Source organism: Gadus morhua, chromosome 3, assembly GCF_902167405.1.
Source record: "Gadus morhua chromosome 3, gadMor3.0, whole genome shotgun sequence".
Classification (NCBI taxonomy): domain Eukaryota; kingdom Metazoa; phylum Chordata; class Actinopteri; order Gadiformes; family Gadidae; genus Gadus; species Gadus morhua.
In genome coordinates this window covers 1,167,071-1,185,799 of record NC_044050.1, presented here as the reverse complement: position 1 = coordinate 1,185,799, position 18,729 = coordinate 1,167,071, and the positions used below count along the sequence as shown (strand labels likewise).

General features: G+C 43.4%; 1 protein-coding gene across 2 annotated transcripts in view; it reads left to right on the top strand.

Annotated features, from left to right (window-relative positions):
• The window catches only part of prkcaa (protein kinase C, alpha, a), a 219,668-nt gene that overhangs the window by 45,172 nt on the left and 155,767 nt on the right, over positions 1–18,729 (top strand). The gene's annotated exons all lie outside the window — the stretch shown is intronic.

The following is an 18,729-nucleotide window of genomic DNA, read 5'->3' as shown; positions in this document are numbered from 1 at the left end:
GTGGGTGTCCGTCCAAATTCCCAGACGGTCCGACAATTTGCTGCTAGTCTTGGAGTTACCGCTAATCAAACAATAATTCCCATAATGCGCGCGGCTGAGCGGGTGCCTGTTACGTCCAAAGAGGCATATGCTTTGTAGAACTGGATCGGACCGAGGTGCGTTTGCTTTCACATATCAAGCAAACCGTACCAGGGTTTGTTTGGAAGCGAACCGAGAACAGCTGTTCAGGGTGGTCTCGTCGGTGAGGTGGTTGCATTCACACCAACGCAAACGTATCGAACCAAGGATCCAAACTCGTTTAGTGCGCACTAAATGTTGGTATGAAAGCACGAATAAACTGCTGAAACAGAAGTATCGTCATGTAATCAGTTGATTTCAACAATGTTACTGTATTCTAAATGCCAGCCATTTAAATTGTAACTGTAACGGAATACAGTTAGCTATAATTTGTATTCTGAATACGTAACACCGGTGCATGTATTCTGTTACTCCCCAACACTGCATTTAATGCACTAGATTTGTGCGTGCTCTTGAGGGCTCATTCAAGTAAAAATGCCCTTAATTCATAAACCAGATCAAGAGGGATTTACCAGGAAGACAGCACTCAAATGATCCACTCGTGTGAAATGTTGATAATTGTGTGATTGATTTATTGGTCGATTCATAGGTTGTGGGAGTGTTTGTGGAGGTTGGTTGATTTAAGCAGGCTCACCTGGCCGAGTCTGATCAGTGTGCACAGGTTGAACCAGCCATCACCTCACACTCAGGGGGATCTCCTGCATGGCAGCATGGAGCACCAGGCCATGAATCATTATATGCAAACCTGCAAAGCTGCAGGTGAATTTGGTAAGTCACATGAATCGTGTAGAACCAGGGAGTTTTGTTTTTTGGGGGGGGGGTCCAGAATTGCGAAAAAATTATTGGTTCATTCTTATAATTGACATTTCTCGGAATCTCAGCACTTGCTTCAGAATCTTTCTTATAATTGACATTTCTCTGGGCCAATCGGAATCTTGAAGCACACAGCGCCAACTGAGCTCGCCATTGGATGAGACGGTCGCCTGGCTACTGCGCATGCGCATCCACATGCGGCCAAACAACGCAAGAGAGCTTGCGAAACACTCGTCCAGAGGGGTGTTCCACAAACGGAGGTTTAACAATCACTGAGTTAACAATGAACTCTAGGTTGATTTACCCTGTGCCGACTAACCCAGAGTTTTCGGTTCCACAGCAGCGGTTATGCATTAGTTCAATCAACTCGGGGTTGATTAACACAGGGTTGTGCGCGTCCACGCCAAACCTAAAAAGACGTGATGTATGGATCATGGAAACCCTGATCGAAATGGTGAAACGGGCCGCTTATTTCAATGAAATGGAATTTCAGGTTCCCCCGGAGAGCTATGACGAGGAGAAGGACATTATCACAAGAAAAGGGAACGCTAAAGCCTCTGCAACCCGGAGAACCAAAGCCTGGCAGCGGATCGCTGACCGCGTAAATGCGTTAGTTACACGTCAAAAGCATGATCCTTAATATTTGAGCCATGAATATATAAATATCCCAGTTAAGCATTCTTAAAGGGACTCTCACCTTTGTTGCATTTTTACCCTTTTTTTTGATAAGGTTAAATTGGTATTAATAAGGTTATAACACTCTAATATGCAAGACAGACCCACCAGGAGTAAAAACAAACAATTATTTTACTCTCATAATATTTAGTGAGAACTTCAACCAATAAAATTCTTCTGACCGAATGACCTTATTGGCCGACAGACCTGTCTGTTTGCTGCATGGATATATAAGGTTTTCCGTCTGCTTCTTGTGGCGCATTCGGGCCCGCGTCATCAAGGCGCGTCCTCAACTAGAGGGTTTGTTTTGATTCCACGGCAGACAGTAGCGAGTAGCGACCGTAGCAACCGTAGCGACTGACGATGGCAGACCAAAGTGGTCCACGGCGTACTGAAACTGCACCATTCAGTCCGATTAGGGGACTCATCTCGGACTCAGACTCACAGAGTTACCCTCCTCTGGAGCCTCAGGAAGACCTCCATACTGTTGGCAAGGGGACCCGATTCGGCCTCAGAAGCCAAGTGGTCCCGCTCCCCTGGATGATTCTCAGGACCTCCAGACCGTTGGCAACCAACCGCACCACTCAGTCCGATTAGGGGACCCGTTTCGGACTCAGACGCGAAGTTGTCCCGCTACTCTGGAGCTCCAGGGAGACCTCCAGACCGTTGGCACCCAACCGCCACACTCAGTCCGATTACGGGACCCATTTCGGTCTCAGACGCGACGTTGTCCCGCTACTCTGGAGCTCCAGGAAGACCTCCAGACCGTTGGCAACCAACCGCCACACTCAGTCCTATTACGGGACCCATTTCGGACTCAGACGCGACGTTGTCCCGCTACTCTGGAGCTCCAGGAAGACCTCCAGACCGTTGGCAACCAACCGCCACACTCAGTCCGATTACGGGACCCATTTCAGACTCAGACGCGACGTTGTCCCACTACTCTGGAGCTCCAGGAAGACCTCCAGGCCGTTGGCAACCAACCGCCACACTCAGTCCGATTACGGGACCCATTTCGGGCTCAGACGCTACGTTGTCCCGCTACTCTGTTTGTAATGCTCATACACACCTTTCTTATACTCAGTGGGACCACTGTCCTTCAACATGGGGCCTCAAAACGGTATCACACGAAGCCCATAAAATTACAGTGAGCCACCTGCTAAATTTCTTGTTTACTAGACCCCTGGTAGATATTATGACCCCTGGGAGTCTAAACATAACCCATGGGAGTCTAAACATAACCCATGGGAGTCTAGAACTTTTGTACTAAATAACGCTTAGTTTTGTAAAATAACGCTTAGGGGGTGGGGCATTGGAGGAAGGCGGGATGATTTGAATGTGCTGTAATTCTCAAATGCAACAAAGGTGAGAGTCCCTTTTAAAGATCCTACCACATAACACCTTTCTTCTAAAAAAATATGTACTCCGATGGCTTCCAAGCGGTCAGCGGATCAAGTATAAAAATGAAGTATAAAAAACATACAAACTGGTAAGCTTTTCCCACCATCCTATTGGTATAAATTTAAATAAGCCAATTTTTTAAGCCAATCGTGAAAAAGGCCGACAGTCGGCAGACTGGATCTGGCCCTCAAATTGTCTTGACCCCAGTGGAGGAGCTGTTAATAAACATAAATTCAGGGCGCCCTGGCATGGAGGGGGAACCTGGAGGTACCTACCTCCTCAGAGAGTCAGGGGCCATACCCCACTGGTTGACTTCGAAGTAACACATGCAAACCATGTGCTTGCCACAGCGCATGTTGCAAACAGGGGCGGAGTGGGATACTTATAGCCACCGGGAGAATCCTCGCCGGTCCGGTGAGGATCAAAACAAGCAAAAGCAAGCAACCACGAACTTGCTCTCCTTCTCTGTCTGACGCGTCTTTAGGGTCATGCCATTAGACGTGGGGCCGCGCATATATTCCCCTACATTTCCGAAAATGGACTTGACCTGCAAGCTGTTTATTGGATAAACGCATTTCCCATTCCCAGGAGTCTTTGCTCCATTCTACGTCAATTCAAGAACAAACAAATTAAAGTAAACTGTAGTTCGTATTATTTATTTATGGCCATGAAAGTTCTGTAACGCCTGAATAATGAAGAATTAAATGAAGTAAAAAAAAAACATGACTGAGACATAGAGAGTAGGCAAGTGGTATAAATATTGGTTGGATGTTCACCAGACATACATTGTTTATCTCGGGGAATTTCACGGCGTCTTGACGGGAATAAATTATGCTCAGGGACGGCTTGCAGACGCCTCGCGGCCGCTCACAACTGTGGGCCGGTCCAACTGACTTCGCAGGCCGCTACACAATTGTGGGCTGGTCCACCTGACCTGGCCGGCCGGCCGACCGGGAAATCTCCCGATCGTCCCGACGGCCACTCCGCCTCTGGTTCCAAATGTTTATTTTTTTGGTAACTGGGTAGAAAACCTAAAAGTGACAATTCATCAACTTCACAGATCAAGATGGATTAGTGTGTGTAACGATCAAACATTCTCCAGTGGATGCAAGTCCGCTGGAGACTATAGTATAAAGGAGAGACTAGTATAAAATAGTCCTCCACTGAGGACTATTTTATACTTTGCGTTGTAAGTTCCTCTCGGCATAGTACTCAGACAATATTGCTCTTTGTATGATAGGAGGCTGATACAAATCTTGGATGGGTCATCTGAAAGGACTGAGATGTGCTCAGCATCTCCAACATTATAGCCTAGATAAAACTACCATTTGCAAAAAACGGAGGGCTACGCAAATAGTCTGGAGTGAACTGAGGCCAGGTCCTCGATTGGTAATGTTGGCTAAGTAAGGGCAGGCTATTTAAATATCTTTAAGATTTGCGCGAGAATCTATAGGCCTATCTCTCCACTCCAGCAAAAAGTCATTTGATATGCCAAGATGTCGAGCCGTGGTCTTATCAATCGCTCCCGGTGGGAGAGACGCCGAGATCGTTTAATGGCCTGTGGCATGTGCCACCGCGACCACTGACATACCATGGCATATGCCGTTCTGGAACGGTAACTGCCGTTCTGAAACGGTAACTACCGTTCTGAAACGGTAACTGCCGTCGCGACCACTGACATACCATGGCATATGCCGTTCTGGAACGGTAACTACCATTCTGAAACGGTAACTACCGTTCTGAAACGGTAACTGCCGTCGCGACCACTGACATACCATGGCATATGCCGTTCTGGAACGGTAACTGCCGTTCTGAAACGGTAACTACCGTTCTGAAACGCTAACTACCGTTCTGAAACGGTAACTACCGTTCTGAAACGGTAACTACCGTTCTGAAACGGTAATGCCATGGCATATGCCGTTCTGGAACGGTAACTGCCGTTCTGAAACGGTTACTACCGTTCTGAAACGGTAATGCCATGGCATATGCCTTTCTGGAACGGTAACTACCGTTCTGAAACGGTAACTGCCGTTCAGGTGGAACGGTAACTGCAGTTCCCAACAATGGTATGTGACACCAGCATAACTCCTCCGTATAATTTCAAGACAGGTATTGCCATAAATGTAAAGGTATATATATTTGGTATTTATTGACACAATATCACAACATAACGCCGTAAATAAAGGGATTTACACGTTTCTCTCGTCCGTGCTGTTGTAAGGATATTTCCGATCTGTTTGTTGTTGCTTTTGTAATGACAGATGCTTTTGAAAACAGCCGGACTTGCTCCGGTGACGGTAGTTATAGCCTAGCCTTCTAGGTGGCCATAGAGCTATAGTCTATTGCTTTGTTCCAATATCCATACTATCCGCAGTCATTATACTTTATTTTAGTATGACTTATTTTTTATATAGTTTGAGTAGTGCGTTGCCAGTTTCTACTGGCACCTACCGTTTTTCCGCTGGCATGCCACTCATGTAAAATGGTATTACCAGTTTTTATACTGGCACCTACCGTTTTTCCGCTGGCATGCCACTCATGGAAAATGGTAATTACCAGTTTCTACTGGCACCTACCGTTTTTCCGCTGCCATGCCACTCATGGAAAATGGTATTACCAGTTTCTACTGGCACCTACCGTTTTTCCGCTGGCATGCCACTCATGGAAAATGGTAATTACCAGTTTCTACTGGCACCTACCGTTTTTTCCGCTGGCATGCCACTCATGGAAAATGGTATTACCAGTTTCTACTGGCACCTACCGTTTTTCCGCTGGCATGCCACTCATGGAAAATGGTAATTACCAGTTTCTACTGGCACCTACCGTTTTTCCGCTGGCATGCCACTCATGGAAAATGGTATTACCAGTTTCTACTGGCACCTACCGTTTTTCCGCTGGCATGCCACTCATGGAAAATGGTAATTACCAGTTTCTACTGGCACCTACCGTTTTTCCGCTGGCATGCCACTCATGGAAAATGGTATTACCAGTTTCTACTGGCACCTACCGTTTTTCCGCTGGCATGCCACTCATGGAAAATGGTAATTACCAGTTTCTACTGGCACCTACCGTTTTTCCGCTGGCATGCCACTCATGGAAAATGGTATTACCAGTTTCTACTGGCACCTACCGTTTTTCCGCTGGCATGCCACTCATGGAAAATGGTAATTACCAGTTTCTACTGGCACCTACCGTTTTTCCGCTGGCATGCCACTCATGGAAAATGGTAATTACCAGTTTCTACTGGCACCTACCGTTTGCCAGTAGATATTCCTTTCCTGTGGTATTTGCCCGTTCATACACACATACCACTCATGATTCACAGCTACACAATCATTCTTATAAAAACGGTAGGTGCCAGTAGAAACTGGTAATTACCATTTTCCATGAGTGGCATGCCAGCGGAAAAACGGTAGGTGCCAGTAGAAACTGGTAATACCATTTTCCATGAGTGGCATGCCAGCGGAAAAACGGTAGGTGCCAGTAGAAACTGGTAATACCATTTTACACGAGTGGCCTGCCAGCGGGAAAACGGTGGTTCCAGTAGGAAATGGAACTTCCGATTAACATAATTGGCTTGCCAGCGGAAAAACTTTTGGCCTGTATGCCATGATACCACTGGATCATGTCGATATAGAAAGGTTTATGACACTGGATCAAGGTTAAATGATAGGAACCTATAGGCCTACTTAAAATATTTGGTTAAACACCAATAAGAACAAATGCAAAACTTAATATTTGGCCTATTGAATAGTTATGAGCTGAAGCAGTCATACAGTAGGCTTTATTATAGGCTACGCTACTAGAACATCTTGATAAAACACGAGTGGAAAAATGGATGACTGTCTAGCCATAGCCTACAGTGCCACCCCTATAGGGACCTGGCTCTGGTGCACTAACCGGAAACTACGATCGCAACCGCAATAAACATCTCGCTTTGAACGGTGAACTCTTTACACATAGTAGTTATAAAGCTATTAAAACTACAAAATGACTCCATTAATGCAGGATACGTGGAAAATGCATGGACCTATTAAAGAAAATGCGCCGACGTTGGCTCAGCCTGGCTCCGCCTCTTCAGCTACGTAGCTAAGATCGCTGCCGTGGAGCACGAAAGGTGTACATCAATCCACACTCATCGGTTTGACCGTTTTGAGTATACCATTCGGGTCCTTTCACTACACTTCCTTTCGCCCTGATCTTAATTGCAACGCACTACGTACTCAAACTATATAAAAAATAAGTCATACTAAAATAAAGTATAATGACTGCGGATAGAATGGATATTGGAACAAAGCAATAGACTAGCTCTATGGCCACCTAGAAGGCTAGGCTATAACTACCGTCACCGGAGCAAGTCCGGCTGTTTTCAAAAGCATCTGTCATTACAAAAGCAACAACAAACAGATCGGAAATATCCTTACAACAGCACGGACGAGAGAAACGTGTAAATCCCTTTATTTACGGCGTTATGTTGTGATATTGTGTCAATAAATACCAAATATATATACCTTTACATTTATGGCAATACCTGTCTTGAAATTATACGGAGGAGTTATGCTGGTGTCACATACCATTGTTGGGAACTGCAGTTACCGTTCCACCTGAACGGCAGTTACCGTTTCAGAACGGTAGTTACCGTTCCAGAAAGGCATATGCCATGGCATTACCGTTTCAGAACGGCAGTTACCGTTTCAGAACGGCAGTTACCGTTTCAGAACGGCAGTTACCGTTCCAGAACGGCATATGCCATGGTATGTCAGTGGTCGCGACGGCAGTTACCGTTTCAGAACGGCATATGCCATGGTATGTCTGTGGTCGCGACGGCAGTTACCGTTTCAGAACGGTAGTTACCGTTTCAGAATGGCAGTTACCGTTCCAGAACGGCATATGCCATGGTATGTCAGTGGTCGCGGTGGCACATGCCACAGGCCAATAAACGATCTCGGCCCTACTGCCCGGTGGATTGCACGTATAATTTGCGCTCCGATATCAGCAGTTGTCTCATCAAAAGGGCATGCCATTGTGAACACATGAAATCTGCGGTGAACGCGGGTTTAAATACCCAAAACCGGGTTATGTTTCAAACTTAACCTGCGCAAAACCTGCTCCGACCAGGTCTGATTCAGAGCATATGTTTCTATAGCAACTAACATACCGTGATCCTTTTGGAACGGAAAACCTAGGGTTACAGCAAACTCTGGGTTAACTTACCCGGTTATGTGATAAAACCGGCTTTGTGGAACACCCCACAGGCTAAGAGACAAAAAAAAATTTTTGTGACGGTTGTAAATAAAATATTTTTTATAAGCCTCAAGGATGTTTTGACATTGATTTTTGATAAAGTATGCAGAGTTTTTTTAAGTCACGCTCAGACTAGTGTAATTTGCATATTACAATAAAAAAAAAAATCCCCCCGTGATACTGTCACCTTTTTTCCTCTGAGGAGTTTGCAGGTGGTGTTTAGCGATCAGCCTTTGCTACACAGGTCATTAGATGTGCTGTTATCCGTTTATAGGACTTTGCAAGCAGGACCTTATGTCACCAGATAACAGTTTACGTAATTGGTATTGGATTGTCAATGCAAAAACTGTCAATATTTTTTAATCATTGGTCAATATCCTATAAAGTCAGAACAAGTTGATGAAATCTTCAAGAAATGCTGATTGAACCACAAACTGCAGCCACTGCCACTACAGATAGGAAAAAGGCAATCAAAGTTCAAAGGCCACAATTCAAACACAATATGTGTTTGAAGCCGTTTTTTTACCGTTGTGTATTGGAGTTACCCTGATGGAGTTAGAACTTAATGTCTTTCTACTCATTCATGTATTCCTCAATAGTTTGCATGGCATATTAGCACAATTTTTAATTCCGACAGAATTTTGCCAGACATCAATCTACTACTCCAGAGGTGATTTGTGAGGTGATCAATGTTATTCTGTATGGCATGTGAACGTTTTGGAGGTAGCATACCGGCATGGCTTAGTGCTCTCTGGTAGGCCTGTAGCGCTCCCCACAGAGAATAATACTTTCCAATCTATTCAATATTCCTTCACTGTAGGCTCAGAAAGGATGTGGTTCTGGCTGGCGGAGACCATCATTACTGCCAAGATATGAGTCCCGGAAGCATGCTAGTCACTAGTATGCTCTTCTTCCTTGAGGGATACAAAAGGCCTGTGCAGTATGCATGACAATGCACACCGTATATAGTGATGCTGTGAATACAGCATCACCAGTATACAGCGTGCATTGTCATGCACACTGCGCACAGTGATCATGTTGCTGAAATTGTACATTACTTAATTCACCATATAACAATCAGTGCTGAGCAACAAGTAGCCTAGAGAATGATGTATGTGAGAATGTCAGGCAGTGTCCATATGCTGCAAACCAGGATAACAGTTTCCAGGCGACAACTATGGCTCTCTGCTTAGTTCCTCTCAGGGCCTCAACTTAATATTAATCAGTTTGTAGCAGGATGTCACTATTCTACGTCTAAGGGAAGAAAGAGTTTGAATTCTTGTAATACAAAGCAAATCCATTTTTGTTTTGTTATGTTAGGATCTCCATTAATTTGGATATCATGTTTTGGGTGAGGTCCTGGGTGTACAGGCAGTAATAATTTTCTTCTGTAAACTGGTCCGAGGCGGCCTATCATGGCCTCCATGTGCCGAATGCGGATGTAAAAACCACACTCCGAGTCTAGCGGTATCAACTGTAAACTGGAAGGCAGAATGGATGGTCTGAGAGCAGTAAAGGTGTTTCTCTGTTCATACCCATGTGGACAGTGACATAAAGGCTTCATATCTGGCTGAACCCTGATAGCCATATCCTTCTGTTCCTGTTCACTTTCAATGGCGTTTCTGAAGGGAACAAAACTTGACAATGTAAAGACACGGCAAAACATCCGTACTTCATCATTCAACATGAACATTATCAACAGATCCTTTTGGACTATTATAATACTCCTCTCTCTCATTCCCCGTCTGTGTCTGCTTCTCTCTTACTTCCCCTATGTGTCTCTCTCTGTCAGCCTGTCTCTGTCTCTTCCTGTATTGGTCTCTACTCCATGCATTGACTTCTGGAGACGAGTTGATGGCAAACTTGCCATCAACTATACACTCGATTTTACATAGATATCTTTATATGTATATACAGTGGAGAAAATAATTATTTTATCCCTCACTGATTTTGTAAGTTTGCCCGCTGACAAAGAAATGAATGGTCTATAAAAAAAGAGCAAAAGTCACGTAAAAAAAATAGGGCTGTAACGATACGCGTATCGAAACCGCGACACTCAGAGTCACAAACCTGTCTCGCGGTGTGAGAAGGCAGAAGCGCGATACGCCCTTTCTAACTCTCCGGTCAAATTTTCAGATTGAAATTTGCTAATAATTTGTCTAAATAATAGTCTGCTGACACCGCCCCCTCTTATCGATGCCCTCTCTGTGATGACAGCTCTCCCTGGCTACGGAGCGGCCAGCGCCGGCTCTGCTATGGAGGATTGCATTTCTCCACAGCCGTCGAAGTCCTCATATGCGATATCAACGACATTTATCCAAAAATTGCCTTTGTGATCCCTGTCTCTATTGTTTTGTGTGATTTGACCGGCAGTTTGTCTGCTTATAGGTCGGAATGAAGCGGCCACCAATTATTGACAGGATGGGTACTTTATTCTACCGGACTCGTTCGCTTCTTCACTAGACGCACACGCTACCGCTCGCGCTCCTCGCTCGTCCACTCACTCGCTGATGTCACTCACACACACACATACGCACACTGCCATTCTCGCGCACACACATAGGCCTACGCTACTCGTAACACTATGCCTCGTTATTGCGACGTTCGTGTTAGACGTTCATGTTTTTTCCCATCTATTGAAAGTTAGGATATTAAACATGTTGCATTCTATACGGCCTCATTATTTAAGCTACATAGTCTAATAAGAAGCGCTAATAGGATATTTGACTAAACCAACCAAACTAGTTGAGGGTTTTTGCCTTCCTGCAAGCATCCTCCAACTGCAATCTTAGGTTATTTATTTATTAATTTAGCTATACTTTAATAGTATTCTTTCTGTTCAAATCTGTTCAGTGTTCCAAATTATTTTTTATTAAATGTTACATTAAGTTAATTGTTATATTGTTGTTTAAATAAAATGCTTTTTAAATTTAAAAAAATCGTGGGATCTATCGAACCGTGGGTCAAAAATCTTGATACAAACCGAATCGTGAGTTTGTGTATCGTTACAGCCCTAAAAGAAATATATGTCAATTGATTTGCATTTCATTCAGTGAAATAAGTATTTTATCCCCTATCAACAATGAAGGATTCTGGCTCCCACAGATAAGTCCTTTTGCTTTTTAAGATAGTACTCCTGATCTCAACTCGTTACCTGTATTAAAGACACCTGTCGTTACCTGTACAAAAGACACCTGTCCACAGAATCGATCAATCAGAACAAGACTGGAATCAGACTCCAACCGCTCTATCATGGGCAAGACCAAAGAGCTGTCCAAGGACGTCAGGGATAAGATTGTAGACTTGCATGAGGCCGGAATGGGCTACAAGACCATTGGCAAGAAGTTAGATGAGAAGGTGACAACTATAGGTGTGATTATTTGAAAATGGAAGAAGCACAAAATGACACAATATCTGCACTAGTGGGGTATCAACGATCATGAGACAGGTGAGGGATCAGCCCATAAATACACGGGAGGAGCTTGTAAATGATCTGAAGGAAGCTGGCACCACAGTTACCAAGAAAACCTTTGGTAATAAACTAAGCTGTAATGGATTCAAATCCTGCAGCGCCCGTAAGGTCCCCCTGCTCAAGAAGGCACATGTACAGGTCTGTCTTTTTGAAGTTTGCCAATGAACACCTGGATGATTTAGAGAATTCTTAGCTGAAGGTGATGTGGTAAGATGAAACCAAAATCAAGCTCTTTGCTATCAATTCGACAAGCCGTGTTTGGAGGAAGAGGAATTCCCCCAAGAACACCATCCCCATTATCAAGCATGGAGGTGGAAGCATTATGCTTTGGGGGTGTTTCTCTGCTAAGGGGACCGGTCGACTTTACCGCATCGAGGGAAAGATGAATGGGGCAGTGTACCGCGAAATCCTGGCTGACAACCTCCTTCTCTTAGCCAGGACACAAAAAATGGGTCGTGTCTTCCAGCACGACAATGACCCAAAGCAAAGGCAACAAAGGAGTGGCTCAAGAATGAGCACATTATGGTCATGGAGTGGCCAATCTCCAGACTTTAATCCCATAGAAAATCTGTGGAGGTAGCTAAAGCTTCGTGTTGCAAAGCGACAGCCTCGAAACCTCAACGATTTTAAGAGGATCTGCAAAGTGGAGCAGTCCAAAATTCTTCCTGAGATGTATGCAAACTTGGTCATCAACTTCAAGAAACGTTTGGTCTGACCTCTGTACTTGCCAACAAGGGTTTCTCCACCAAGTACTAAGCAATGTTTTGATAGGGGATCAAATACTTATTTCACTCAATGAAATGCAAAACAATTAATATATTTAATTTAATGTGACTTTCTGGATTTCTCTTTGGAGATTCTGTCTCTAATTGTTGCAAAATCAGTGAGGGATCAAATAATAATTTCTTCCGCTGTATAAAACTCTCTCTCGACCTATGAAACTCTCTATAGTTTCATAGGTCTAAAATGAGCAATATATATGTCTATGCTTGAAGAAAGATCTAAAAATAATTAAATGACAAAGCCAAAGAAAAGGATATAAAGGATTATGTTGCTCTATTACATGCACATGTACCTACTTACAGGATAAAACATACTTTACCTTTGCAATGTTACATAATTTTGAAGGATAACCTTTTGAGATGCACAATGATGTTTTTATGAGAGCAATCTAACACACGACAGTTCAGTAATACAGAAACTAAAACCGCACGTATCAGGGGCTTTTATTTCCCCCTCCCACTGTCACAACAAGCTCAGACATTTCCCAAATGATTGTAGTGAAATGTCAGGTAATGAGGATATTAGAATAATAAGGGTACTGGACTCCCATATGATCCTGGTTAAACTCCAATGTGCAACTCTTATCTTTAGGCCTCCCTCAGCAAGATGGCTGACCCCACCTGCTGCTATAAGACAGGTGATCTACACACAGTGTAGTAGAGAGTACATATTAGACAATATGTTTGTTACATCATGTTTAAATCTTGATCAAATTCAGTCCGTATGCCAACTATTTATTTCACCAAATGTACAGAACTCTGTACATTTGAATGTACAGAACTCTGTACATCAGCAAGATGGCTGACCCCACCTGCTGCTATAAGACAGGTGATCTACACACAGTGTAATAGAGAGTACATATTAGACAATATGTTTGTTACATCATGTTTAAATCTTGATCAAATTCAGTCCGTATGCCAACTATTTATTTCACCAAATGTACAGAACTCTGTAAAGAGTACATATTTATTGCATTGATCCAATGCAGATAGGGGGTTGATGGGGTAACTGAGTTTGTAGTGAAGGTTAAGTGCTCCAGTCCCCTCAACAGAAGCCCGTACTGGAGTGTGAGCCTGCTGCTAGTTTACACAATGTCCTGAGAACACGTCCCCAAAGCCCAGTTGTTGCCCTAAAGCTACATTAATTACCGCTAAGTCGTGACACGGGGAAGAGGCTCTGGGGAGGACGCCATTGTTTTCTCTTCAAACGAATGGCTGCTAAGATCGTCATATGCACCTGCTAGTCTCTCTCTCTCCCTCTGTGTATTAATCTGCCACGCTCTGCTTCCCTCACAAAAGGCTTGAATTAATGATTTTCTTCTTGTGGGGTGCTACGGGACGTCTCATTATATATATATATATATATATATATATATATATAATGATTTCTCAGTTCCTGATATGCTGACAGAAGAGACGGTGGATTTTGTCGCTCAAAACAATGCGTTGTCATTTCACTCTGGAATTCCCAGCGATTCTGTTATGCTACGCTCACACCAAAATAAATTATTTGGACGTCGCTTGTTCGCCTGGTCGCCTGAGTTTGAGAGGTTTCTTCTTTTGACCGCCAATTCATTCTCAACAATGGGCAGTCTCTACGTGTTGTGGAAGTACCAGAGACGTCAGAGAAACCAACGCAAAATATTCTAATCTAGAACACTCCGGGAGCTCGGGCGGGGGGTCCTGGAGCTCTATAACAAAATAAAATAATGATGATATAATATATAGATATCTATATAATATAATATATAATACAACGGCCAAAAGCTGTGTGCGCCTCCGGATAATATTATGAATCTTAACGCCGGCGACGATTGTGGCCGTTTGCGGACTCCAGGAGCTCCTCCAGCGGGGACCGAGAGCTCAGCTCCGGGGGCCAGCGGGACCTCCTGCACCTCCTTCCCGGAGGAGCTCCGTGAGTCCGCAAACGGCAACAATCCTTTTCTCCTTAGATCGTTGCAGTTCAATCTGGACTTCAGATTGATGTGGAAGGACCAGAGACGTTGGATAACCCGACGCAGTCGTTAAGATTCAAATTATATTCCGGAGGAGCACACAGCTTTTGGCCGTGATATTATATATATTGTGATAACCACGGAAAAGGCAGTGACTGAAATATTGCTTAGACAGCGATTTATTAGATACCACCGCTAATAAACCGTTGGAACCGTTCTTTAATAGGTCCATGGTTGGAACACACGTAAGACCGGTAACCACGACAACGCTGGTAACCACAACAAACCCTGCGAAGCCGTATCCCCAAGAGTGCCCCCCCCGCTAAGGCGCGCCCCCATCTCCCAAACCCTGGGTCGCTGCAATATTATATTGTACAGATATCTATCATCTTATATTATTTAGATATAGAGCTCCAGTACTCCCGCCGGAGCTCCCGGAGTGTTCTAGATTAGAATACTTTATAGAACAGATGATATTATACCGCGTCGGTTTCTCTGACGTCTCTGGTACTTCCACAACACGTTGAGACTGGCCATGGTTGAGAATGAATTGGTGGTCACAAGAGGCGGCCTCTCTCAAACTCAGGGGACATTGCAAACAAGCGATCAAATCATTTTTTGATGTGAACGCAGCATAATAGAATCGCTGGAAATTCCAGAGTGAAATGACAGCGCAGTAATTTGAGCGCCAGAATCTAACGCCTCTTCTAACTCTTCTGCCAATCAGGAAGTGAGGAATCAAACTCACTTCCGTTTCTGTCAAACTCTCACACACTACTATACTCTCTCATACACAATACTATTCTCTCTCACACACACTACTATATTCTCTTGCCTAAACAACTTTACTCTCTCACATACACTACTATACACTCTCATGCATGCATGTTAAGGAGTATAATAGTGTGTGTATGAGTATAGTGGTGTATATGCGAGATTCTAATAGTATGTGTAAGACCAAGTATGAATTATATCCCAGGCGGCCCCTAATACACATCTATTTATACGCAAACTAAACACGTAACGCATAACACTGTCCATGGCAATGAATATTAATGGGGGGACACATGCATATTATGAACACAAATTGATAACGATAATGTAGCCTATACAATACTGGAAACTATGTTTGTTGATGTATTGCCGCATATCATTAAATAGACCCACAGTTGCGGCCACAGGACCCAATATCATAGGTGTGTTTTAGAAGAGTTGTAGAGGAAAACGGTATTCCATGTGTGAATTAGGCAATATTATTTGGCCATTAACTGAGCAATTTGAAGTTTGAAATTCATGTCGTCATGCATGGGTTGCCATGGCGGCGGCGCACATAGTTGCAGCGGCCCGGAGCTCCCCAAACTGGCATGTTTTTTTTGTAATTTTTGGTAGGTCACTTAATATTATTTCACACAGCTTTTCACACTGCTTTCAAACCAAACAATGAAGTACAGCCGGAATTAACTTTTGGAGCTCAACGGCGCTCCACTTCGCCAACTCCCAGCGGACTTCCCAATCCAATCCAATCCACTTTATTTATATAGCACAGTTTAAACAAACACATGGGTTTCCAAAGTGCTGCACACAGAAAAAGAGATAAAATAAGTATAAAATAAGTAAAACACATGACCCACCCAACACTTCTACATCACATCAACACGCCATCTAGTGTCCAAAGGCCAAATAAAAAAAGGTGCGTTTTTACCAAGGTTTTAAAGAGACACAGGGATGTAGTTTGTCTAATATGGAGTGGCAAAGTGTTCCACAATTTTGGGGCTGCTACCGCAAAGGCACGTTCTCCTCTGTGTTTTAGCCTGGTACGGGGTGTGGCCAAAAACAGCTGGTCAGCTGACCTAAGAGAACGGCTAGGAGTGTAGGGTTTTAGCAGCTCGGAGAGGTATGGTGGGGCAAGGCCATTTAAGGCTTTAAACGCAAATAAAAGTATTTTAAAATGAATCCTAAAACGTACAGGTAGCCAGTGCAATGAAGCCAGAATAGGTGTAATGTGGTCGTACTTTTCCCCATCCGGCACTCCTGAGGCTGAGAAGCGGACGCTGTGCGCGGATGCAGATCCAACTGGAACTGGCTTCACAAGGGCACATCGAGAACTGCTGCAGCTTAATCTTTACGGAAACCTGGCTGGAGAACAAGACCCCGGACTCGGCTATTGAGCTAGATGGCCGCACTGCCTATCGAGCAGACAGAACAGCTGACATGGCTTTGTTGCCATGGTGGCGGCACACATAGTTGCAACGGCCCAGAGCTCCCAAAATCTGCGGACTTCACCATCCCAGCCGAGATCACCAGATCACCATCCAGCACTCCTGAGGCTGAGAAGCGGAGGAGGAGATGCTGTGCGCGGCTGCAGAAGAGGGGAAAACGCCCCCCCCCCCTCTCACACTCACACATCACAACTATGGACTGGACTTGCTGCATTCTCATGTTATTATTGTTATTTATTTATCATTTATTTATTAATTTATTTATATTTATATACTATGCCAGTGATGATGCTCTAAACTTAATTTCGTTGATTAACTCTGTTGAACAAGGACAATAAAGTAATCTAATCAATCTCATCGGAGACTACAAACGCGCTGTCAAAATATCAACTTGTTAGGTTCAAATGCGCTCATGGCTCTTAAAGGGAATGGGAGATGGCACTCTCATTTACTCTACACGTCATTCATCTGAGAGGAGATTTCTACTGCCTGTTTATAAAACAGGGGCCGGACAGAGAACACTACACTACAGAGCAATGGTAGCTTGGAATTCTTTACCACGTTTTTTGGCAAATGAAACAAGTAAAATGGCCTTTAAAATCAAATTGAAATTGTATTTGTTGATACAAGGTGTTAGATGATTTTTTTTTTCTCAGAATAATATTAACCAACTTAAATCAAGTAATGATTTTCATTTCCTCTTTTTGTTGAATGTTTTGTTTGTGTTGTATGCTGTGTGAATGCATGATGGTATGTAAAATAGGATATGCAATTTGGAATTTTTGACCACAGGAAGAACAGCACTCGTCTGTGTATGAGAGAGCTGATTGTGGATCAAATAAATAATTAAATTCATTGGTTTATTGCATGTTACGCCCAAAATACACCTACGGGTATTCAGACCAACCCATTTTAGATTTGCGTTGAGTGCAAGAGTCATTTAACCGCCGATATAATAGCAACCGCGAGATTCACAAAGCTACTTCCGTTTCGCGCTTCTCACTTGCGTTTCAGACGGTTAAAATAGGGCCCTCAGTCTTCTTGGAAGGATGATCCAGAAGTATTCCAGTGTGAGGACACCGCACAATGCTGCTGCCTGATCTTTCTCAGAAACTGTTGTTTCAGAAATCAGCCCATTAAGATAAATGTAGTTGTCTATTTTTAATTTTTTGTCATATGGAATTATTTCAGGGGGGGAAAATGCCGTGAAACGCACAGTGCATTCAGGATTAGGACTGATATATGTCGGTTTAAGCTTAATCAATTGTGTTTTAATGTCTTTAGCATTCATATAATTGCAGTCTATTTTTTTCGTAGGCTACTCTGCTGTTGTCCTTGATGGGGATATATTTTAACCCTTTTTAACACAATTTTCCTGCGACATTCCTGCGTCTCCCCCTCCTACGGAGCCCATTTCAGCACCGTGTCAGTAGACAGTTACAATCCTACGACGTCGTGAGTGCAGCGAATGCGCGTTCACGTTAAGAGGAGTTTCGGGAAACGCGACAAAGAAATTATCGATGGATCGCAAGATCCATCGGGAGAATGATCGTACGAGCAAAGATCCATCGTTATCGGGAAACGGGGCCCTGTTCTCTCACTTGGCAAGTCAGTAATTTATTTTGTAAACTGTGTCTTTGAACAGATGATTTGCAACATATAGCATGGGCCAGAGTGGGCCACTATTATAAAATTGACTTGATCAGGAGCAGTTTGTAGGTATTACTGGTCACACAGGCAGCCTGCATGAATGTAAAATATAGATGAGGCAAACATGGTGTTCAGTAATTTTTTGAACATTTATTTAAATAAAATGAATGAATTTGACAATGAATCCTTGTTCATATTTCACCTTAGATTAAAAAAAACGCACATAATTCTCTTCCACATCAATCATCTCGTTAGATATATATATAATATCAATATATATAAATATCATATGATGATTGAACATCATCATTCAAATTATTCAACAATCGAATCAGTAAAGGCAGCGAACATTAGCCAATAAGAGGCAGAGTAGCGTGGGTCATGGCGCACAGAGCTTTTGGCCGTGATATTATATATACAATTATATTATATTATATACG